At 36.9% G+C, this 25,228-nt stretch overlaps 1 protein-coding gene across 1 annotated transcript in view; it reads right to left on the bottom strand.

Moving 5' to 3' along the window:
• Nucleotides 1-25,228, bottom strand: part of LOC134661306 (proteasome subunit beta type-6) — a 265,514-nt gene that overhangs the window by 80,201 nt on the left and 160,085 nt on the right. The gene's annotated exons all lie outside the window — the stretch shown is intronic.

The following is a 25,228-nucleotide window of genomic DNA, read 5'->3' as shown; positions in this document are numbered from 1 at the left end:
ACTTGCTTGCTTCAAGCCGTATATGCTTTTTCTCAATAAACAAACTTTATTATTATTTTTATCAGTTTTAAAACCAGCCGGTTGCTCCATATAGATCGTTTCATCAAGATTACCGTTCAAAAACGCGGTTGTGACGTCTATATGATCCATATGTAGCGCCAGCGCCAGCTGATTTGAAATGCTAAACAAAAGTCTGAGGGTTTGATGTCTTACTACTGGTGCATAGATATCTGAAAAATCTTTACCCTCCTTTTGACTGTAACCACAGGCAACCAAACGCGCTTTGTATCTAACAAGATTGCCCGCAGAATCTATTTTTTTTTTAAAACCCACTTATTTTTAACAACATTCTGATTCATAGGCCGGTCTACCAGTTCCCATACATTGTTTCTTACCATCGAATCGAGCTCGGTTTTCATAGCTGTAAGCCACTCATGTTTTTCAGGGGAACTGATAGCCTCGGAGTATCACCACCATCATCATCGAGCGATAGGTACTGTTCAGAGAGCGGAGACTGCGCAGTTGGCGTCACTTCCGCATCTGAAACATTTTTAGAGCTTATGTTAGACTTATCACTAATATCACAGTTCTCATTAACACTATTATCACAGTTATCACTTACTACATGATCATTATTTATATCATTTAAAATCAAATTATCATTACTTTGTAAAATATCACTAGATTTATTATTAAAATTGGTAAAATTTAATTGATCATGTATAATAAAATGCTCTTTATCCTGCCTCATAACTGGTGACTTGTCCATAAATTTATCCTCTAAGAAAGCTACACTTCGAGAATAAATTACCCTGTGGGGATTATTGGGATCAATTAATCTATAGCCTTTACATGTTTCACCATAACCAACAAATACATATTGTTTAGCCATAGCGTCAAGTTTACGCCTTTTATGATGTGATACATGGGAATATGCAATGCAGCCAAAGACGCGCATATGGCTCAGATCAATTTTGGAACCAGTCCACTCACACTCAGGAATTTTATTTGATAATGATCTACTAGGGGATCTGTTTTTTTAAACAGATTGCTGTCATTACTGCTTCACCCCAGTAACGATCATCCAAACCACTTTCCTGCAACATAGCTCTAGCTTTCGAAAGAATTGTTAAATTTAGTCTTTCCGAAACACCATTTTGGTGTGGATTGTAAGGGACAGTCGTTTGATGAATTATACCATGACGTTTAAGAAAACTTGACAAATTACTATTACAATATTCTGTGCCACAATCACTGCGTAAGATTTTGATATATAACCCAGTCTGTTTCTAGAGAAACCCATGAGAAAAATATGGTAGACCATATTTTTAAAATCAATATAATGGGAACTTACTTCCGACTTATTCTTCATGAGATAACCGAAGCTTTTCCTGGTGCAGTCATCTGTGAATGTCAGCAATTAGCGGGCTCCATTCCAAGTGCTGACTTGCATCGGGCCGCACACGTCACTGTGGATCAGCTCCAGTGGTTTAGCAGCACGTCCGCTTCCTTGCCTGGGAACAGATGTCACAGACATCTTCCCAGTAAGGCACGGCAGGCAGCTGCTTGGCAAGTCAATATAAAAATATTTGTTAGCAGATAAGAAACAGTTGCCTGTGATTTTACATGAGTTTTGATTATAAATCTTACAGGAATTTTTATCAAAAACAACAATACAATCTTTTTCAGTAATTTGATTAACTGATAATAAATTACTTGCCAGCTGTGGCACAAAAATGACATTATCGATACAAGATTTCTTACTAAGAAAGACTTTACCTATGAGCTCACTGCCAAGCTGTTCTCCATTGGCAATAGATATCAGACATTTCTTCTTTTTTGTTTCATGAAGAAGTTCTTGATTTCCCGCTAGGTGGACCGTTGCGCCACTGTCGATGATGAAGTCCTCTGAAGTACAAGCGGAGTAGGCCGCAGTATACAGTGTGTGATCTTCCTTATTTGTCTTCGCTTCCTCACGCTTCCTCTTAAAACATCTGCGGGCCACATGTCCATTGCGCTTGCAATATGAGCACAAAAGCTTGGTATTCCTCTTCTTTATCATGTACGCAGTTGAAGTGTCATTGTTTGTCTGAATGTTGCTTTTTCGATGATCTTCTTGTAAAAGTCGAGTACGGACGATCTCACTAGTAAGCGTGTTTGTTAATCCGGCAGTTTCCAATCCGGATACTAAAACATTGAATTCTTCGGGCAATCCGGAGAGCAATATTTCAGCTACTTCGCCATCTTCAATCGTCTTCCCTATGTCAGAAAGCTGGGCAACGAGCTTCATCACACCTTCTATGTAGTCAGACATGCAGGAGAAATTATGGTACTCAACTCTATGTAATTGTCGAAGTAAGAGTACTTTCCTGTAGAGTCCTTTGTCCTCAAAGGCGTCAGCGAGCTTTTTCCAAGCGTCCTTGGATGTTGTGCAGTTTCTAACTAGCTGGTATAAGCTGGGTTGAAGAGAAAGGCAGATGCGAGCCAGCGCTCTCGCGTCCTTGCCGCCGTCCGTGTCGGTCGGTACCATCGACGCAGCCCCACAAGTTTTCCAACGTTAATATCATTTTAATGATGATTGTGACTCCGCCATTTTGACTTTGAGGTTATACCGTTATCCTTCCGGTAACGTGCTCGTGTAAGTCGACAACACTCAAGTTTTATTTTACACGAACACAGGTCCTGTTATTCTAAAACCCTTCGTGGGATAAAACAGTAACCTTTATATTATTCAATTATTGTCTGGACCACTAACCTGTTAGCGGAGTGCATAGGCGCAGGAAGGTTTTCTAGTGGTGGCGGACACAAATCAAACAATCATCACATGCACATTTACTATATTGGAATTAAATTAGATATTCATATCAAAACGACTGTATTGACTTCTGGCTTGAGGATATTAATTTCAGTAATTTCACATTAAATTAAAATAGGACGACACAGGTATGAACTTACAGCTATAGGCGGGATATATGTAAAAAGAGAGCTAGTCTATGGTCACCCAGCTTTTTATAGAGAGGGAGCATAGACAAAAGTAAAAAGTAATAGCCAAAACAAATCGTTTATAACTTCAGGATTTTCTACACAGCACAGAACTTGGCACTTGGCACCCATATAGATCTCAATTCTTTTGTCGGCGAGTCAACAACGATAGGTACATATTCTTATTATTAAACTTGGCTCTCATTTCACATTTATGTTTTTGTTGGGATATCATTACTTTTTGTACAGAAATTACTATAGTATTTATCATGAAAGCAGTTTGCCTAAGCTGAAAAGGAGACCCTCGCTAACTCGCGGTTAATTGTCAAAAAGTTTTAGTTTTCAGATTTTTTCTTTTGTATACGCCTAATAGTATACCTTCATGCCAAATATCAAGTTTGTAAGTGATCTAGAAGTGGGTTAGGTTTTTGGTCTATAAGTATTAATTATTTTTTTTCCATCGAAATATCAATAATTTCCAGTTTTCAGATTTTTCCCTCTATATTCACCTAATAGTCTACCTTGATGCCAAATATCAAGTTTCTAAGTCATCTAGAAGTGGGTTAGGTTTTTGGTCTATAAGTACTAATTTTTTTTCCATCGAAATATCAATAATCTCCAGTTTTCAGATTTTCCCTCTATATGCACCTAATAGTCTACCTTCATGCCAAATATCAAGTTTCTAAGTCATCTAGAAGTGGGTTAGGTTTTTGGTCTATAAGTATTAATTTTTTTCCATCGAAATATCAATAATTTCCAGTTTTCAGATTTTTCCCTCTATATGCACCTAATAGTCTACCTTGATGCCAAATATCAAGTTTCTAAGTCATCTAGAAGTGGGTTAGGTTTTTGGTCTATAAGTATTAATTATTTTTTTCCATCGAAATATCAATAATTTCCAGTTTTCAGATTTTTTCCTCTATATGCACCTAATAGTCTACCTTGATGCCAAATATAAAGTTTCTAAGTCATCTAGAAGTGGGTTAGGTTTTTGGTCTATAAGTATTAATTTTTTTTTCCATCAAAATATCAATAATTTCCAGTTTTCAGATTTTTCCGTCTATATATACCTAATAGTCTACCTTGATGTCAAATTTCAAGTTTCTAGGTCATCTGGAAGTGGGTTAGGTTTTTGATCTATATGTCAGTCAGTCACAAAAATGCCGGTTTTTAAACTTTAATTTATCAATAACTGTTTGAGCTATGTTTATGAAATTTTGTATTTTGTACAAGCTAAGGGACTTGAATACATGTGCCAAATTTCATGTGTGTAGGTTAAGTAGGTTTCAAGTTGTGAAGGGGTCAAAAGTAGCTCGAAATGGTTCGTGTATATTACACACGGTTGCTGCGTCGCCAGTTCCTTTTTCTTTGAACTTGGCTGGACACGCTACCGCGTGTCTAGATAAAAACCGGCCAAGTGCGAGTCCGAGTCGCGTTCCAAGGGTTCCGTACATTAAGTCCGACTCACGCTTAACTGCACATTTCTAATAGGTTTCCTGTCATGTATAGGCAAAGAACTATTATGTGTATTTATTTCAAAATTTTAGACCCATTAGTTTCGGTTTTTAACTATCTTAATTACCCCCCAAAAGTGGTCTCCATATTTAAAATTCATTTGTTTACGTTACATGTCCGTCTTTGGGTTACAAACTTACATATGTGTGCCAAATTTCAACTTAATTGGTCCAGTAGTTTCGGAGAAAATAGACTGTGACAGACGGACAGACAGACGCACGAGTGGTCCTATAAGGGTTCCGTTTTTTCCTTTTGAGGTACGGAACCCTAAAAAAAAGAATGTTGCTTAAAACCTTATTTGCTTCACATACATAATGAGCACGAAAACCTAAATAACTAACGTGAATAAAGTGTCGTTGAGAACGGAACTCGTTCTGGTCTTCATCAGCAGTTCCACTTCATCAAATGGCATTTTTCTTCAAATGCAAAGGCTTGGTTTTTTGATGAAAATATAAACATCGGGAGCAATCTGGAAGTATAACTTTTAAACAGATAAAACCTCAATCATAACCGAGTTGGCGTTATTAGTGATCTTTGGCAGTTACCATGGTTTTACATAAAGGAACTATATATGGTATGCTTCAAGTATGGCTGGCAATATGGTGTAGTTTTAAGCCTCTAGCCTTTTAAGTCTTTTAATATTACTTCTTAGAATATGAAAGTCTCATGTATCATCCAATACGACTAGGTATAGGTACCTACATTTCTAAGATAACACAATGGTGTTATTAAAGCCTACTACTACTGCAGGTTTACTTAAATAACAGCTAAAATTTTATTAGTGTTCGTGTTATGCTGTTTCAGTCTCAGTACGCTAAGTACAGAGGTTGACTGAAGTAGCATGTCATATACTAACGATTCAGAGAAAATACGATGGCAAAGGATTGTTCACATCTGTATTATGTTACAGCATCAATCCGTTTATAGTAGGTAGGTGTATACGTGGGTAATACGGAAAGTTTCTATAATTAGCCACTTAGAGGTCCCGCAGTGAAAGAAAACGTTTGGTGTTTGAAAATATAATTTGTTGTCTGTTTTTTGAGGTACAATGTTTTTGGGTGTGATGGGTATTTTAGGAACTTTGGTAGTTCGAGAGTCGAACCTAATTAATATTATTTTAACTCGAGAAATATTTAGTGTTATTATTTTATACAACTTTCAATATGCCCTTAGTCGATAAGAAAAAGTTATACCATGATTCGAGCATTGTTTGTAGTAGGTTTTATAAATTCAGTCGCTTTCATATTCGTACCTACCTACATATTAATTATTAATCTTACGGATGATAGTCGAGAAGGACGTCTTCCAACAGCGACGTTCTAAACTAGAATCACAGTCGTGTGCTCAATGTATATATAGCTGGTCAACCAAATCTTGTCAGTAAAAAAAGGCGCGAAATTCAAATTTTCTATGGGACGATATCCCTTCGCGCCTACATTTTTCAAATTTGCCGCCTTTTTCTACTGTCAAGATCTGGTTGACCAAGTATATGTACCTATTATACGTTATAATATTTTCCCAACTCTATATATTAAGCAGCAACCCATATATGTATATTTGGATTGCTGTCATAAATTATGTAAATACTAACATTATAAATGGGAAGTAACTCTGTCGGTCTGCGGTTACCTCGAGTTGGATGAAGTTTTTTATGGAATTACTGTAGCAGGGGAAGGACACAGGATAGTTTTTCCGATATCATCACTTAAGCAGGTTTAAAGAGAAGTTGAATTTACCAAAAAAGTGGTATATTATGGAAATACTATTTCTACGCAGACAAAGTGTAGGCCGGAAGCGAGTATTTTAATAAAAGCCTCAAAAGGAGTAAACCATAAGAAAACCAATTAACTGTCATTATTAGATCAGAAGCATATGCATATAATAGTTGGTGAAGCATGGCGTTCTACTGGACTAAATAGGTACACTACTCGATCCGCAAAGGGCAGGAATAACTTCAAAAAATACAAAAACTGCTATTCAGCTGTGCGCCATTAAGCAGAAGGGGGACTTTAGGGACACATCTTTTTACAATAGCCCCTAAAATGACCAGAAAAAAAAACTCTTACTACATACAATGGAGCTCATGATGCGAGGGTGGACGATCAATGATCCACCATTAAAAAAATGTCCTAAAATAATTGTAAATTTTCTGGAAAGAGATTTATGTAGTCAGTAGCTATTGTGGTGGAATGTTATCGTCCACTAAGCAGTGTCCGGTTGCAGATGCGATTCGGTAAAAAATACCCGGTTGCTTCTTCCCTTGCAACGTGTTGGGCCGCCATACATTTGCACTGATTTCCTTTTTTTCCAGTTTTAGGGAAACAGTGTTTCAAAAAGCCAGTTTTTAAAACAACCACTTTCATTTATTTACATGAGTACCTACAGGAAAAAATAATTTACAAGTAGGTACCTATGCAAACCTTACGTTATTAATATTTAAAAAATCAAATATGTACTGTTTACATACTACATACAATAGAAGACTTGAGCTAAGTTTTTTACACATAAGTAGGCAAGTGTGTTAAAGTGCGGCACATTCCTAAGAACAGCGCGCAGACAGAGCAGGCGCCCGAACTGACGAGGGTGTTGCGATGACATCTCGAGCAGCGCACATTTCACCGAACCTCGGTTTCCATGGTGCGAGGATGCGTTGCATAGTGACCATGTCCTTGTAATATTAGACGGAGCAGACCTGGGAGCTAGCCAAGATGGCATTCGTTGATAGAAAACGCCAATCGAAACAAATAATGCATGGAAATAGTCACGTGACTCTTCGTAGCATACAATTTTATTTTTGTTTTGCGTTTGTCGACGTACAAAAAGTCCACTTTTTATTGACCGAGCGAACGAGAGCGAAGGTCTACGTTTCAGCTTTGAGAAAATTGTTGTCCTATTACGGTAGGTATTTGTCTTGCTGATGCTAATCCACTTCAGGTCTCATTTCTCAATCGATTCTGGTGAAATTTTCGTAGGTTCGATGCAATTTTTATTTTGTATTCATAATGATGCAGCCATGAGCATAGAGAAAAAAATACATAGAGTGCTCACTCCATACATCAGTTTTAGTACCAAAAAGACTATTAGCATCTAGCATCGAGTACCGGAACTATCAGTAGTACTGCTACTTGACACTAGATGTAGCACCGACCGGAAAGTCTTATGCTGTTGAGATAAGACTTTCCGGTCGGTGCTACATCTATTGTCAAGTAGCAGTACTGATAGTTCCGCTACTCGATGCTAGATGTAGACACTGAAATTAATAGTCTGAACTGATGTATGGAGTGAGCACTCTTGTCTTATTATATTTCTCTATGGCCATGGGGGTTCGCAAGTAAAAGTCTACAGCTCACAGTGCAACTAGTTAGTTCTTATACTGCAATGTGCCATTCAATAAAAGTAAAACAACTGAGGAATTAAGATTTTTTTCTTCAGAGATAATATGACACTACTGGATGATGTCTTAGATTAGTTAGATTATGCATTAACCATTCAAACAATCAAATGAATGTGCAAATACGCAGGTAATGTTACATGGTGGGATTTTTTAGTCCTTGAACATTATCTGTTCATTAGCCGAGTCTAGCTTGTGGACCGGGGATTCCGTAACATCTCATTTCTTTATTGCTTTCTTTTCTTAGACCGACTAACGTTTAACTGCTTTTTATTATTTTATAATTTGGTACTAGGTTTGGTACTTTAAATTATTATTTGGTACTAGGTTAATATTACCGTAGTAGGTAATTTTATTTAATCTGTGCAATAAATACTCAAAATAATCAACGGGGAAGTTACTACGGTTTTCTCGTACCCTTAAATACGAGTACATCCTCCTGCTTGGAAGTCAATGAAAATGTAGCATGGGTTGCCTGAGATACTTATAATAACGAATAAATTGACACCTCATTCATCGAACCGACTCAGTTGATTTGGATTCTACTGTGGAATACGCCGCGCAAACACAACTACAAACTACATACTTAGTAGTTAGTGGACATTTGTATAGAATTAGTATTTTTAAAATATTATTGTTCTATTTTTTTTTGTCGCAGTTACAGAGCTTAGAAGTTTGATTACTTAAGTTTAAAAATTAAATGAGACTACGCTGTACCCTTCGCTCCCCATACATGCCAAGTCGTATCAAACGAACTCCATTGTAAATTGATAAATACTGATTATAAATAATATAGTTATATAATTCAATCGAATGATATATTAAAAAAAGAAACTCTTCCACAAAATGTAAAAAAAACTTTGGGGTGAAGTAAATAAAGAAATAATTAAAATAATTCAATAGTAACATAAAAAATCAAGAAAGTTGCAGACCTTACTTTAAAAAACCGGCCAAGTGCGAGTCGGACTCGCGCACGGAGGGTTCCGCACCATCAACAAAAAATAGAGCAAAACAAGCAAAAAAACGGTCACCCATCCAAATACTGACCCCGCCCGACGTTGCTTAACTTCGGTCAAAAATCAATCATTTGTTGTATGGGAGCCCCACTTAAATCTTTATTTTATTCTGTTTTTAGTATTTGTTGTTATAGCGGCAACAGAGATACATCATTTGTGAAAATTTCAACTGCCTAGCTATCACGGTTCGTGAGATATAGCCTGGTGACAGACGGACGGACGGACGGACGGACAGCGAAGTCTTAGTAATAGGGTCCCGTTTTTTACCCTTTGGGTACGGAACCCTAAAAACTAAATATTTTAACTTTACCATCCCTTTACATCTTAGAAACATGCAAATTTGTACGAAAACTTCCCACCTATATTATGAAAACTAAAGACCGTCATACTAGTAACTTGAACTTAAGAAACCAAAATAAGATTGCCCTTCCTGCCAGTAATTTACAAATGAGTAATAAAAGTTCCTGTAGCATATCTATAAGAATTTTTAACAGTCTTCCTAAAGAAATAGCGGAAGAATTAAAATATCATAAATTTGTAGGTAGCTTGAAGACTTATTTAATAAGTAATTGTTTTTATTCTATACAAGAATATTTGGATGATAATAAATACCATAAATAGGCATATACTACAAACAATTTTTTTGGCTACTATTTGTTTGTGTAGGTATTCTGTAATTTGTATGTTATAATTGTTTTATGTGTTAGTGTTAGATAAAATTGCAATACCCTTACAGGGTGTCATATTGTGAAACATTATTAGTTAAGAACATCTGTATGAACACCAATATGAAAGCAATAAATATTATTATTATTATTTGTATCTCCGTTACAAACTCTCGGGTTTTTAAGCCCGGTCATTTATAAGGCGTGCGTATATAGATCCAACACGTAGAGGCCGTTTGGAGAGCTTTGATGTCATGTAGAACGCCTGCTGGAACCCATTCATGGGTATATAAATAGACTAGCTGTTGCCCGCGACTTCGTACGCGTGGATTTGTATATTGGTGGTTATATATTCTACATTAGCTTAGAACATTATGCAGCAAAAGATCGTAGTAGGACGGTTAATCATTTGTTAATTATTAATATTACAACGCATGATACTTGTCTTTCACAACCTACGAAGCTTCAAGCCCCTAACTGAATAAAATTGTTCTCGTATAATCCCTCTCAACCAGAAGATTTTCATGTTCTCTATTTAATAAAACCTACTACTTAACTACCTATTTACGAAGTTTGAAGTTCCTAGCTTTAAATCAAATTTGAACCCTATACAAACTTTCAACCCCTTTTTAACCATTATAGGGGATGAATTTTTAAAAACGCTGAAATTACTTTTCTTGTATTTTAATAATATGCCCATATACAAAGTTTACAACGATTCAAGTCCCGCACTCAAATGAATGTTTGACCTCCATACAAATCTTCAACCCCTTTTTCACCACCATGGGGATGAATTATCAAAAACTCTGAAATTAGTTTTCTTCTCTTTTGATGAAATACCTTTTTACGAAGTTTCAAGTTTGTTTGCAACTTTACAAACTTTCAACCCCCTTTCGACCCTTTAAAGATGAATTTTAAAAACGCTGAATTTACTTTTCTCGTATTTTAATAAAATGCCATTTTACAAAGATTCAAGCCCCGCACTCACAAAAATGTTTGATCTCCATACAAACTTTTTACCCTTTTTCACCACTTTGAGAGATGAATTTTCAAAAACGCTGAAATAAGTTTTCTTCTCTTTTAATAAAAGTTCCTAGCTTAAAATAAAATGTGAACCCCATAAAAACTTTCAACCCCTTTTTAACCCTTTTAAGGGATGTACTTTTAAACGCTGAAATGACTTTTCTTGTATTCTAATAAATGCCTCTGTACAAAAATTCAAGCCCCGCACTCACAAAAATATCTGATCTCCATACAAACTTTCAACCACTTTTTCACCACCTTCAGATATGAATTTTCAAAAACGCTGAAATTAGTTTTTTTTTCAGTTTTAATTTAATACCTTTTTACGAAGTTTCTAGTTCATAGCTTAAAATAAGATTTGAAACCCGTACAAACTTTCAACCCCTTTTTAACCCTGTAAGGGGATGAATTTTACAAAACGCTAAAACTACTTTTCCTGTCTTCTAATAATATCCCCAAATCCAAAGATTCAAGTCCCGCGCTCGACAAAATGTTTGATATCAATACAAACTTTCAACCCCTTTTTCACCACCTTACAGGATGAATTTTCAAAAACGCTGAAATTAGTTTTCTTGTATTTTAATTTAATACCCTTTTACGAAGTTTCAAGTTCCTAGCTTAAAATAAAATTTGATACCCGTACAAATTTTCAACCCCTTTTTAACCCTGTTAGGGGATGAATTTTACAAAACGCTGAAATTACTTTTCCTGTCTTCTAATAATATCCCCAAATACAAAGACTCAAGTCCCGCGCTCGAAAAAATGTTTGATATCAATACAAACTTTCAACCCCTTTTTCACCACCTTACAGGATGAATTTTCAAAAACGCTGAAATTAGTTTTCTTGTATTTTAATTTAATACCTTTTTACGAAGTTTCAAGTTCCTAGCTTAAAATAAAATTTGATACCCGTACAAACTTTCAACCCCTTTTTAACCCTGTTAGGGGATGAATTTTACAAAACACTGAAATTACTTTTCCTGTCTTCTAATTATATCCCCAAATACAAAGACTCAAGTCCCGCGCTCGAAAAAATATTTGATATCCATACAAATTTTCAACCCCTTTTTCACCACGTTAGGGGATGAATTTTCAAAAACGCTGAAATTAATTTTCTTGTATTTTAATTTAATAACTTTTTACAAAGTTTCAAGTTCCTAGCTTAAAATAAAATTTGAACCCTATACGAACTTTCAACCCCTTTTTAACCCTATTAGGGGATGAATTTTACAAAACGCTGAAATTACTTTTCTTATCTTCTAATAATATCCCCAAATGCAAAGATTCAAGTCCCGCGCTCGAAAAAATATTTGATATCCATACAAACTTTCAACCCCTTTTTCACCATCTTAGGAGATGAATTTTCAAAAACGCTGAAATTAGTTTTCTTGCATATTAAAAATATATCTTTTTACGAAGTTTCAAGTTCTTAGCTTAAAATAAAATTTGAACCCTATACGAATTTTCAACCCTTTTTTAACCCTGTTAGGGGATGAATTTTACAAAACGCTGAAATTACTTTTCCTGTCTTCTAATAATATCGCCAAATGCAAAGATTCAAGTCCCGCGCTCGAAAAAATATTTGATATCCATACAAACTTTCAACCCCTTTTTCACCACCTTAGGGGATGAATTTTCAAAAACGCTGAAATTAGTTTTCTTGTATTTTAATTTAACACCTTTTTGCAAAGTTTCAAGTTCCTAGATCAAAATAAAATTTGCACCCCAAGACGAACTTTCATCCCATTTTTAACCCCCTTAGTGGTTGAATTTCCAAAAACGTTGCAATTACTTTTTTTTTGTAATCGGCTATTATGCCTTTCTAAGAAGTTTCAAAGCATTTGTAATGGATTCAAACTTTCAACCCCTTTTTAACCCTGTTAGGGGATGAATTTTCAAAAACGCTGAAATTATTTTTCCTGTCTTATAATAATATCCCCATATACAAAGTTTCAAGTCCCACACTCACAAAAATATTTGATCTCCATACAAACTTTTAACCCCTTTTTCACCACCTTGGGGGATGAATTTTCAAAAACGCTGAAATTAGTTTTCTTGTTTTTTAATATAATACATTTTTACAAAGTTTCAAATTCTTAGCTTAAAATAAAACTTGTTCCCCATACAACCTTTCATCCCCTTTTTAACCCCCTTAGGGGTTGAATTTTTCAAAATCGCTTCTTATCTCTTGTACACTTTATAAATGCAACCTAGTGTGCAAATTTCAACTTTCTATCTTTTGTAGTTTCGGCTCTGCGTTGATGAATCAGTCAGTCAGTCAGTCAGTCAGGACACTTGCATTTATATATATATATATTAATATATATATATATATATATATATATATATATATATATATATGTATATATATATATATATATATATATATATATATATATATAGATACCCATAAACCGGTTTCAGCAGGCATTGGAGGCTATTGTAGAAAAATGGAAAGCGTCCTGGTCTATGGCTTAAATTTGGCTGGAAAATAAGACTGGGCTATTGCAAAGAGTTCCGGACACCTGCCATAACATTGTGCTGTACAGTGTTATCGAGGCAGGCGGTGACTCGCCACTCGCTAGATGGGCACCTGATGCGCCATCGTAAAGACGGCCATTATTCTTATTATTATGATTATTCCTTTATTTATTTATCTTCTCTAAGTTAGGGTTTTTTACAATATGAATATAAAAGTAAAATATAAAAACAGTTACAAACAATAAAAAATACATATAAACACATTATAAAAAAACCTAACCTAGGGTGCCGCCGGCAGCGGGGCAAGGCCCAAGCTGCCGGTGGTCAGGGCCGCAGAGAGAGGAACCGGCGGACTATCCGCGCCGTGTCCAAGATCACCGCCTTCTGCATCTGGCCCTTGATCCAACCACCTAGCGAGAGTCTCTCAAGATGTTGGTCGAGACTCTTCGCTATTAGACCGTTCGCTGAAACAACTATCGGGACAATGATCGTCGAATCAACATCCCACATGGCGGTTATCTCGTGAGCCCAGTCTAGGTACTTACTGGACTTGTCCTTCTCGGCTTTCACGAGATTATTATCATGGGGGATGGTGATGTCAACGAGCACGGCCCGGCGTTGCGCTCGATCTATTATCACAATGTCAGGCATATATTATTATTATTCTCTTTATTTATTTCAACTCTTAGGCTAGGTTATTTTATAATATGGATATAAAAATAAAATACAAAAACACTTACAAAAACAATACAAAATACATATAAACATATTATAAAAAACCTAACCTAGGGTGCCGCCAGCAGCGGGGCAAGGCCCAAGCTGCCGGTGGTCAGGGCTGCAGAGAGAGGAACCGGCGGACTATCCGCGCCGTGTCCAAGATCACCGCCTTCTGCATCTGACCCTTGATCCAACCACCTAGCGAGAGTCTCTCAAGATGTTGGTCGAGACTCTTCGCTATTAGACCGTTCGCTGAAACAACTATCGGGACAATGATCGTCGAATCAACATCCCACATGGCGGTTATCTCGTGAGCCAAGTCTAGGTACTTACTGGACTTGTCCTTCTCGGCTTTCACGAGATTCTCATCATGGGGGATGGTGATGTCAACGAGCACGGCCCGGCGTTGCGCTCGATCTATTATCACAATACATATAAACGCTTATTATTATTATTATTTGTAACTCCTTTTTTGGGATCACGGGCCTATAAATCCCGGTCTTTTGATAGGCTTGCGTGGGGATATAGATCCAACACGTAGAGGCCCCTTGGAGAGCTTTGATGTCATGTAGAACGTCATGTTATTATTATCCTCTTTATTCATTTTTCGTCTTAAGTTAATTAGGTTTATTATTATCTTTATTTATTTCTCTTCTTAGGTTGTTTTTTTACAATATGGATATAAAAATAAAATACAAAAACACTTACAAAAACAATACAAAATACTTATAAACATATTATAAAAAACCTAACCTAGGGTGCCGCCAGCAGCGGGGCAAGGCCCAAGCTGCCGGTGGTCAGGGCTGCAGAGAGAGGAACCTGCGGACTATCCGCGCCGTGTCCAAGATCACCGCCTTCTGCATCTGACCCTTGATCCAACCACCTAGCGAGAGTCTCTCAAGATGTTGGTCGAGACTCTTCGCTATTAGACCGTTCGCTGAAACAACTATCGGGACAATGATCGTCGAATCAATATCCCACATGGCGGTTATCTCGTGAGCCAAGTCTAGGTACTTACTGGACTTGTCCTTCTCGGCTTTCAGGAGATTCTCATCATGGGGGATGGTGATGTCAACGAGCACGGCCCGGCGTTGCGCTCGATCTATTATCACAATGTCAGGCTTATTGGCTACAATGGTCCTGTCAGTGATGATAGATCGATCCCAATAGAGCGTGGCACGACCATTCTCGAGAACTGGCGCAGGTGAATACTTGTAGTACGGTACTTCGCGGTCCACAAGGCCGTATAGAAGAGCAAGCTGCTGGTGAATAATCCTGGCTACGAGATTATGTCTGTGCAAGTACTCGCCGTTAGCAAGATGAGAGCAACCGGAAATGATATGCCTGAGTGACTCTTCGGGACGGCGGCATGCCCGACAAATGTCGACCGTACCGTCCTTCAGGATATATTTCCGATAGTTATTCGTCATCATTACTTCGTCCGCAATTGCACAGGCAAAACCCTCGGTTTCTCCGAAGAGGTCCCCGAATCGTAACCAGTTCACCGACGCGAGCAGGTCCACATCGGGTCCCGTGAGGGCCTTGTAGAACCGCCCGTGTAGCACCTTACTCTCCCATGCCGCCTTGCGATCCGCAGTACTTAGTACCACAGGTTTGCGCCAGTTCTCGTTTGCCAAGGAGAGCGGCGTGAGGTTCCTGTCTACTGCCACCACATCACGATGCATCCCACACTCGTTGTTAAGGAAATAATTCCTGAGATTGTACACCTCACGGTTGTGGAGATCCTTGGCGTTTAGGAAGCCTCGGCCTCCACATTTCCGTGGGATGTACAATCTCATAACTGACGAGCGTGGGTGCAGCATGCGATGTGCGGTGAGCAGTGATCGGACCCTCCGATCCAGGGCGTCCAGCTCGGTCTGAGTCCACCTTAGTATGCCAAAGGAGTATGTGAGTAGGGGTACTACCCAGGCGTTGAAGGCGCGCACTTTGTTGCCTCCTGACAAAAGACTGTTAAGGACTTTTGTGAGCCGACTGAAAAAACGCTCCTTCACCGACCTTTTAATACCCTCGTCCTCAATACCCAACGAAGATGTCGGTAGTTTTCAGTAGCTCCAACAAGTCTCGGCTATTTGGTGCAAATAATTTGAGGTCATCCATGTACAGAAGGTGAGAAATGACTTCACACTCTCTCCGAAGCCGACAACCTAGTCCCAAATCCTTCAGCAGGGTGCTGAGGGGATTCAAAGCTAGGCAGGCTATTTATTATTATTATTATTAAAGAACGATCTAAAAAACCTGCGTCTCTTGCACAACCAGTTAATAAATGTTACAGACCAGATCTAAATTTAAATAATGCCATATGCAAGTGCCTTAACACTTGCCAGTGCCGCTGCACGCTTTTTATTCGCTTTTTTGTCGGGACTGGACTTAAAAAAATCTGTAGGTAGGCACGATCACATGCGGTATGCGGATGTCACGAGAATGGTTTAAAAAAATCCCTTAACTCAAAATGTATCTCTATAACTATTTATTGACGGGGTGATGTTACTTATTTAATAAAAGCGCGATGAATAATTAATTAAAATGGTTTTTAACTTATTAGGTAAGCAACGGGAAATACGTAATGTAAACAGTACTTGCACTTTTATGAAGTCCATAATAATGTTAATTAATGTTTATCTACACACATCATACACTCTCTAAGGCAGTGGATCCTTAGTCCTTAAGTAGGTTTACTAATGAATGGGCCAAAAACGTTTCCCAAATTATCACATCCCAAACTATGTTTTCCAAATTATCAGTTCCCAAAAAAAATGTTTGGCAAAACAACTTATCGCAATTTTTCAGTTAGCAATAGTCTTTCTTGGCAAGTTATTGTTTAGCAAATAATTACTTGGTCAAGTTTCATTTTACCAAGTATTATTTAGTCAAATGTATAACTTACATGTCCCAAAATATTACATGGCAGACAATTTACATACCAATAGAGGGCCTGCAGTATTTTTATTTTTGCTTTCATTTGAAATACTTTATCTCGATCTTGGTTTTTTTATCATTTTGGTTATGTTTTACGCAAACGGATGTAATTTGTTGAACCATGAACATATCTGCAATAATATTTTAAAATTATATAAGGACCTAAAATAAAAATTAAGTAATTAAGATTCGGTAATCAATGCGATTGGCCGGTCAAAGTATTTAGCAGATGGCGCCAGCATAGATTGCTCTGTCAATCCCTAGAATTGTGTCAAATTCTTGTTTTTTATATAGAATTTTGTGCTCTAGATGCCAGCCCTTTAAACCAAATCTCATAGAACTCAACTAGAGAAGGGACAAGCCCCGGCAACCTATGACGGTGCTCTCGATAGCATTCCCACTCTATTGCATCAATATTATTCAATATATCAGTGCGAGCGAGTTTGACAGCGATCGAGTTTACGCAGTTCCAAAAGTAAACGTCAAGCGTCAACAGTACCCTTACCACGAGTTACTGACTGTGTCAAAACTGACATATACGCTAACGTCTACGTAACATACTTAATTCTATGCATTTCGCTCTTACTGACATATTAGTGCGAGCGAGATGTAGGTACTATAGAAAATAAATTACTTACATGTTTAGTTTAGTTTAGTTTATTTATTTCATAATGATAAATTACAGTATAAATTATTCTTGCGCTAATCTATATGAATTTACATTATGGTCGTCAATAATGTAGCATGCAAACGTATAATTATAAAATGGTTACGTATATGTCAGTGTTGACACTGTCAGTGACTCATGTTCGGGGTACTGATGGTAACCGTAAAGTTCCAATTTTAAAACGTATCTATGTGTGGGTTGTTTCACGTTTGCCGAACTAATACGACAATTGATGTAAATAAATATATTATGATTTTGACATTTTGATGATTAAAAATTTTAAAAACAGTAATTTTTTTGGTACTGCATTGTACCTACTATAACTTAATTTATGAAGATTACCCCCAATCTGCATTACACAGAACTGTGATTTTTTTGTATTATTTCCAGTCAGAATCACGAGCTCTTTCGACCCTAATACGAGAAAAAAAGTGTCCCCGAAATTTCATACAAATGCACCAAAAATTTGTGGACATTTTTTCTCAGTAAGAATGGAGGAAGCTACTGATTCTGAGTAGAAATATTACCTATATAAATTCAAAATTCTAACAGAACGAATTTAGGTTCAAATTTAAATAGAGATGCCTAATTTGCGAAGTGACAATTTGAGCAAACATCTTTTTGGAATATAATATTAGCCAATAAAAAACGTTTGCTAAATAAGTTTTTGTCCTAATAACATTTGACATAGTAAAATCATGCCAAATGATAATTTGACCATATAAGTTAAACAGGATAAGTGTGTTGGGAAGTGAAATTTGGCGAAATGTATTTGGGCCAAACGGAAGTACACCCCTTAAGTAGTAGGCAAGTAGTAGGTAAGTAGGCAATGTATAATTTTATTTTTAACCGACTTCATTCTATTTTAAAACTGAAATAATTTTGTGGGCGTAGTTTTTCCATGAGATTATTTTGCCGAAGTCAATAGCAAACACATGGCAAGTATAAAACAATCTGGACAAAAAGTTTCGCATCGCTTACAAAGTCGGTCGTTTAGCATTTTTGCTGGTTTTTTGGGATTCCTTCAGGCCCGTTGCGAGTTCGCTCTACCAGGAAATGATGTTCTGGAATGAGGATATATTCTCGTTAATTTGCGCCATAAATCATCGGAAATGTACAGTTTTTGGCGGGTCGCTGCGGTTCGAGGGCGTCGATTGGACCTTTTTGTCGCTACATTTTAGAAAACGGAACATATCAAATTTCAAACGCGACGAACATTTTTGTTGCTAAGGAACGGTTGTTAACAATCTGATGAGGTTTAAAAATGCTTACTTACGTTTAGTTAGTCAAGTCTATTTATTTCACAGTGTACCCATACACGATTTATATTTCACGAGTAGGTAAACATTTATTTATATCTGTGGTATAATTTAAGATTGCATCTTAAGGTGTCATATTCAGGATGTATGATGCCTACTACCTACTAGATCATTTAAATAAAGAAGGGATTCGCTAGCAAACACTCATTAATGCAAATTAAATAGGTAGGTATCTTGTATACAAGATAGATTTAATATTCACAATAATAAAGCTACTTACATCAATATTTAACAGTTCACCAAAGTGTTTCTGCGAAATATTATTAATACCATAAAAAAGTAATGTTTTAGGAGGCACGGCTAATATTATGATTGTTTTGGGAATATGGCAAGCGTTTCCCGATTTCGTGAGTTATTCGACCCCGGGGAGCACCGCCAAGCCTAGCGCTCCACTCCGGAACTTCGGCGTCTGCTAAACTGAGCATAAAAAGATTTAGTTTATCAGAACAATTTAGTAACTAAACTAAACTGACAAGCACGACACTTATGGCATGTGTAATTGTGTAACTAAATTAAAACGTTGATATGCACTGAACAAGAGCTGTCACTAGCATTAATTTTAAACAAGTGTGATTGTGAAGTAAGTTTTTACAATCATATTAATTTATACAACATATGTTACAAACACCTGCGAGAGAAAATGTAAGTACTTACCTAAGTAAGGTTGTTTCCGATTATTGTGAGTTATCTGTTTTTAATTATAGTCGTTAATGCCTACAACACAAGCTTCAGCTCCTGGTACTAACTTAGTTCGATCAAGTAATATTTATGTTTATGTTGCCTCACACATGTTCCTAAATTATTACCTATACTAAATTGAGTATCTGCTTACTTACCTAGGCTAGATAAAAGTCGTGCACATATTTAATTTATTTATTCATAAATTATTAATTGTATGTTTACATGTATGATGTTAGGCAATACAGTGAGAATCAATACAATTTTACCCAGTGGATGTAGCTACATATTTACTTAAGTACATACTGTTTATTAACTTAATCGTTTATAGGCACTTAAGCTGTTTTCTTAATAACTCAATGATATTTTTTTAAAGTGCTGTCACAAATTTCAAGTCATTGAGTGGCTTAATTTCTACGGGCAACGTATACCTAAACACTTTAGCAGCAACATAGCGCTACGTACTAAATTATTATCTACTTATTATAAGTAGGTACGTACTTACGTATTATTAGTTTCATTAGGTTGAAATTGCCAAGTTGATTGATGAAGAGGCATGGTCTTCAGGAAATGCGTATCGGTTCATAGTTCACGTCCCGTGGGAGCCTCCTTATTAGCTGGGCTGGAAGCCACCTGCGCCGCGCCCGCACGTGGACGTCCTACTTGAAACTTTTTGCCGCCAACGGACAGGATTTCACACTTTCGAGAACATTATCTACTCGATTGTTCACACTTACAGGGGTTGTTCGGAAAGGTCGTCTACGCTTCGAACCCAACAACGAATTATCAATCCTAAGTGGAGGCAACATAAAGACAAAATTGTGGGTTTGAAGTTTATAACAGTAACTTGCCCAGAGGTAAAAACTGCGAAAGTAATCAAGTTAATTGAATAAATATTAGTGGGCGATCCGCTATGTGAATTTCTACTCTCAACTCTTATTTTATTGAAATGAAATGAAATGAAAGTTTATTCACGAGAACATATAGTACAGTAGATCTTATTAAGTGTACATATTGACCCGTGATATGTTCGGCCTTATGGCATGTGAAAATTATTTGTACCGTAAAATGGGGTGAGTAGGCGCAAAACTGACATTCAAACCTCGATAACATTTTATTTTTACATATGCAAACTGAATGGTGTATATAATAAGTGTTCCGGACGTTTGTATTTTAGTTTTTATATTATTTTGGGTAGTTCCATTTCATAACTTTTACGATAAAGAGGAAAACCCACCTCACCCCGTAGTGCCTCGTATTTGGGGTGAGAGGGCTTTTCATACAAAGGTGATTTTGGAAGAATGTTGGATCGATTTTTTTTTATTATGCGTAGTACTATAGCTCCATTTTAAATTGGAATACATTATTTTTGTAGCAGTAGCCTTAAAATCCCTTCTCACCCCCCTCTCAAACCTTCTCTCCCCATTCATAACCCACCTCTCCCCGCGAAACCTACTCACCCCATTTTACGGTATTGACATAGTTCATGCATGTCAAATGAAAATACGTTACAAAAATGTCGCGTTTACTAAAATAGGTATTATAAAAATTTAAATTATTAAATAAATACAAACATCAAGTTTCAAGCCTCAATCTACAGTCAGTTAGTGATTCAAATCCAGCGCATAAGTTCATCAAACTATTATAGTTAAATCTAATTTTCTTACTTATATAAAAAGATTACATGTAAAAATGAAGTAAAAATTAGAATGTATAATGTCAAAGTTTACGTGTCAAAATTAGGTAAAAATTAGAATTTATAATGTCATAGTTTACATGTCATAATGAAGTAATAGTTAGAATTTATAATTAAAATTAGGATTTATGATTTATGATGTCAGAAGTTTACATGTCGAAATGAAGTAAAAATTAGAATTTATAATGTCAAAAGTTTACATGTCACAATAAATTAATAGTTAGAATTTATAATTAAAATATTCATCAATGTTATAAAAACTTGCATTACACAATATATTTTTCAATTTAAATTTAAACTCGTTAAATGGTAGCATCTTTATGTGTGCAGGAATTTTGTTAAAAATGTGTATACACATATGATTGCGCTTTTTTAGGGTTCCGTACCCAAAGGGTAAAAACGGGACCCTATTACTAAGACTCCGCTGTCCGTCCGTCCGTCCGTCCGTCCGTCCGTCCGTCCGTCCGTCCGTCTGTCACCAGGCTGTATCTCACGAACCGTGATAGCTAGACAGTTGAAATTTTCACAGACGGTGTATTTCTGTTGCCGCTATAACAACTAATACTAAAAACAGAATAAAATAAAGATTTAAGTGGGGCTCCCATACAACAAACGTGATTTCTGACCGAAGTTAAGCAACGTCGGGCGGGTCAGTACTTGGATGGGTGACCGTTTGTTTGCTTGTTTTGCTCTATTTTTTGTTGATGGTGCGGAACCCTCTGTGCGCGAGTCCGACTCGCACTTGGCCGGTTTTTTTCTTATTTTAAGGTTATAGGGCGGTAGTGTCATTTGGTACTGTCGAAGAGGTCTATTATTTATATTATTAAATGGCGGGAAGAGTTCTAGATTCTTCTTCACAAAGACAGCTGCTTCGTAAATGTATAGGCTTGTCAGTGTTAATAAGTTAAGCTTTGTCGTAATAAGTATTTTGAGTGATGTTCGACAATATCTATCACTATAATACCCATGTCTATACCTATCTACCTACATATGCACTACTCGTACCTATTGGTAAAAAGGTATATTAAGGTAAGCTAGATTGCAACCCATTTGTAACTACTTACCTACATAGTTAAACTAGCGCAGCGTAATGCATATGTCTAAAATTTGGGAAGCTCTTCTGATTTCAAGTACACAATGAATAAGTGAAATGTGATTTCTTTAATGCATCTGCCTGTCAGTGCTGTTTTTTGTGCGACCAGTTTCTGAAAGGGTTTTTGCATAACGATGTATTGTGTTTGTGTGTGTCCTGCTGTCCTTGCAATGTGTAGGCAGGTTAAAGTGGTACAGCATTTCTCGACAGTATGAATACTTGTACCGATGTTTCCTCGACGTTATTTTTTATTTAATTTGGTCGTTTTATCGCTTTTAAAAGATAAAATATATTTATTAGTGACGATCACAAAACATGTACGAACAGTTTGTTTTAGTGAGTTCTATACATATGGCGACATTAGATAATAACCTGGATGAACTTGTTTCAATAGGACCTAAACATTTTGTCCATCTCACAAGAACTGTAGGTACGTACTAAGTTTATTTCAGGATTGCTGGATTCGTCATCCGAAGGGCCCTTGTCAGTGCCAAGATACCGTCGGTCCTCGAGCCCAACGGTCTGGCCAGGGACGATGGCAAGAGGCCTGACGGAATGACGCTGGTGCCTTGGAGTATGGGTCGGCCACTTGTCTGGGACGCTACCTGTGTAGATACCCTGGCGCCGTCCCATATTCCAAGCACCAAAGTTGGTGCTGGTGCGGCGGAATCCTCAGCCGAAAGCCTCAAACGTCGCAAATATGCGACACTAGGTAGTAGCTACATATTTGCGGCGTTTGGGGTGGAAACCCTGGGGCCGTGGGGACCTAGCGCACGTAGCCTCTATAAGGAGCTCTCAAAGCGCCTTATAGAGGCTTCTGGCGACCAGAGGGCTGGCCAATATTTTGCCCAGCGGATCAGCATTGCCATCCAGCGGGGCAATGCGGCCAGCCTTCTGGGTACCCTACCGAGCGACCACGACCTAGGCCAAATTTTTTATTTATAAGTTTTTATTTTTTTGTTGGTAAGTATGTACTTTTGATTATTAGGTATACGAAGCGCCGCGTCTTATACGAAATTACAATAAATAATATACTTAAAAGTAGGCTATGTAATTTGCTCCACATTTATCTACAAAAAATGCACCTCTTTCCCGAGCAGGTAATTTTTTTTTCGCAAAGAAGGAATTAATTCACACGGACTTGGGGGTCGGTGAAAGTTTTGTACAAAAATTGTTACCGAACAAATACTTCGTAAGATCTTTTTTATATTTACCAATCTGGCAAAAAATCTTCTGGACCTTTCTCCGAATCATCCATAGGGTGAAGAACACCACAAAAGGGTTTCGGGTTTCACAAACAGATGTGTTTTTTTTATGTAAGTATATGCTGAATAGGTTGATTGTAGATTGGACATGGATTGATTAGCGATTGTAAGATTCGAGATAACGAATTTTGTGAATTAGATTATATTTTTATTCATAGGAGCTATTAAATAAAAGTGTTAAAGGTTGGCGAATAATAAGACAACATGTCGTGGTGATATGTCCGGTCCATCAATGACACAGAAATTTGTTAATATGAAATAAAATATACTTGGTCAACCAAATCTTGTCAGTAAATAGGAACAAAAAAAAAACTATACTAATCCGTTTCTTTTGGGTGCTAGTACTAGTGTAAGACAAAGATAGTATGATTATCTCTGTCTATGTTTGAAATCAAACAGACCTTTGACACACTATAGGTATTAGGTACTTGTATTGTAAGACTACATTTATAGTTTATACTATTTACTTTAACGGGAGTAATTGCGTATAAGCAGGTACTTACTTAAACTTTAAAATTACCTCCGATGTTTCGAGGACGGCATTATCCCCTTGTTCTTAGAGAAAGGCTGGCTAAAGTTGACATGAACATCTTCTAGCTGCGCGGGTTTTTAGAACTACCCTACCTACTAGGGATGTGATCGGTCGACGCATTTTCCAACCGGCGCGGCGATATTAGTTTCCGCTTACATTTTATTTACTAGACTGGATTCCATGTGGATGATATCCTAAAACCATCGCCCCAATTGAAATTGCATTTTGTTTATTTTAGTGGATTGCCGAACTTTTCTACATAGAAACGACGATCCAGCGCTTTGGTTCTGACTTCTGACTCCTGCAACTGGTCAGCAACGGAAGACTTGTTCCCCTGATGATATTTGACAGGTTTGGTAGATATTATTGTTTAAATGTCAGGATGGTAAGTACAGACGGAACAAATAGAGAGACGCGTTTAATTTATTAATGTATTTGTATATTTTTTCGCGGCGTGCACTCCGTGACAGCAAAATGCAGCTCTGACAAGAAAATGATTGCGTGTGACGCTTTGATATTTGATAGACACTCACCTTTAGCAGCCCTTTGTACTTGCCCTGTACCCGGCCCTGGGCACGAGCGCCTTTTCGGCGCATACAATATGTATCACAATAATTTGCTTGTCAGTTATGCGATAAGTGGATGGACAAAAAAAAAACGTAACCCTCTTTGGCCGTTGGGTAAGAACGTGGTGCCTACATGTGTAAGTATTTATACTTACAATCAAGAATCAAACCACCTTTGTATTTGTTATCAAAATAATATACATATGTCGCGTTGGTGGAATTCATAGGTATTTTTGCCAATTTTCAAACTCGATGGGTACGCTCTGACAGATGCCATCTCAGTACAATATTGGGACTTTAGGCGTTTTGAGGTTATAAATTATATGATTATGGCACCTATTACCCTACTCATCGAGTTTGGAAAATTATAATATTACAACATTAACTTAAATAAAACGCAAGTAATACATTAAATAGCACTTTATTGGCTACAACATAAAATATCTTAATTAATCTAAAGGCACATCTTATATTATGCTTAATTAATAAATTAGGGCTATAAATGCAGTTAAATGTCACGATAATCTCAAAAGGCCTATACGAACGAATAAACTAAATACATACGACTTAACTGTCATCCACAAAGCTAAATTAGCTGAAGCCTTATGTACGAGAACGAGAACTACTTAATAGTTTGCTGCACCTTTACTATAATCCAAAGAGTTATTGATAGTGGAAGAGGTGT

The sequence above is a fragment of the Cydia amplana genome, chromosome Z (genome assembly GCF_948474715.1).
Source record: "Cydia amplana chromosome Z, ilCydAmpl1.1, whole genome shotgun sequence".
In the NCBI taxonomy this organism is placed as follows: Eukaryota; Metazoa; Arthropoda; class Insecta; order Lepidoptera; family Tortricidae; genus Cydia; species Cydia amplana.
The sequence above is the reverse complement of the archived record's forward strand: the minus strand, read 5'-3'. Positions and strand labels throughout refer to the sequence as shown.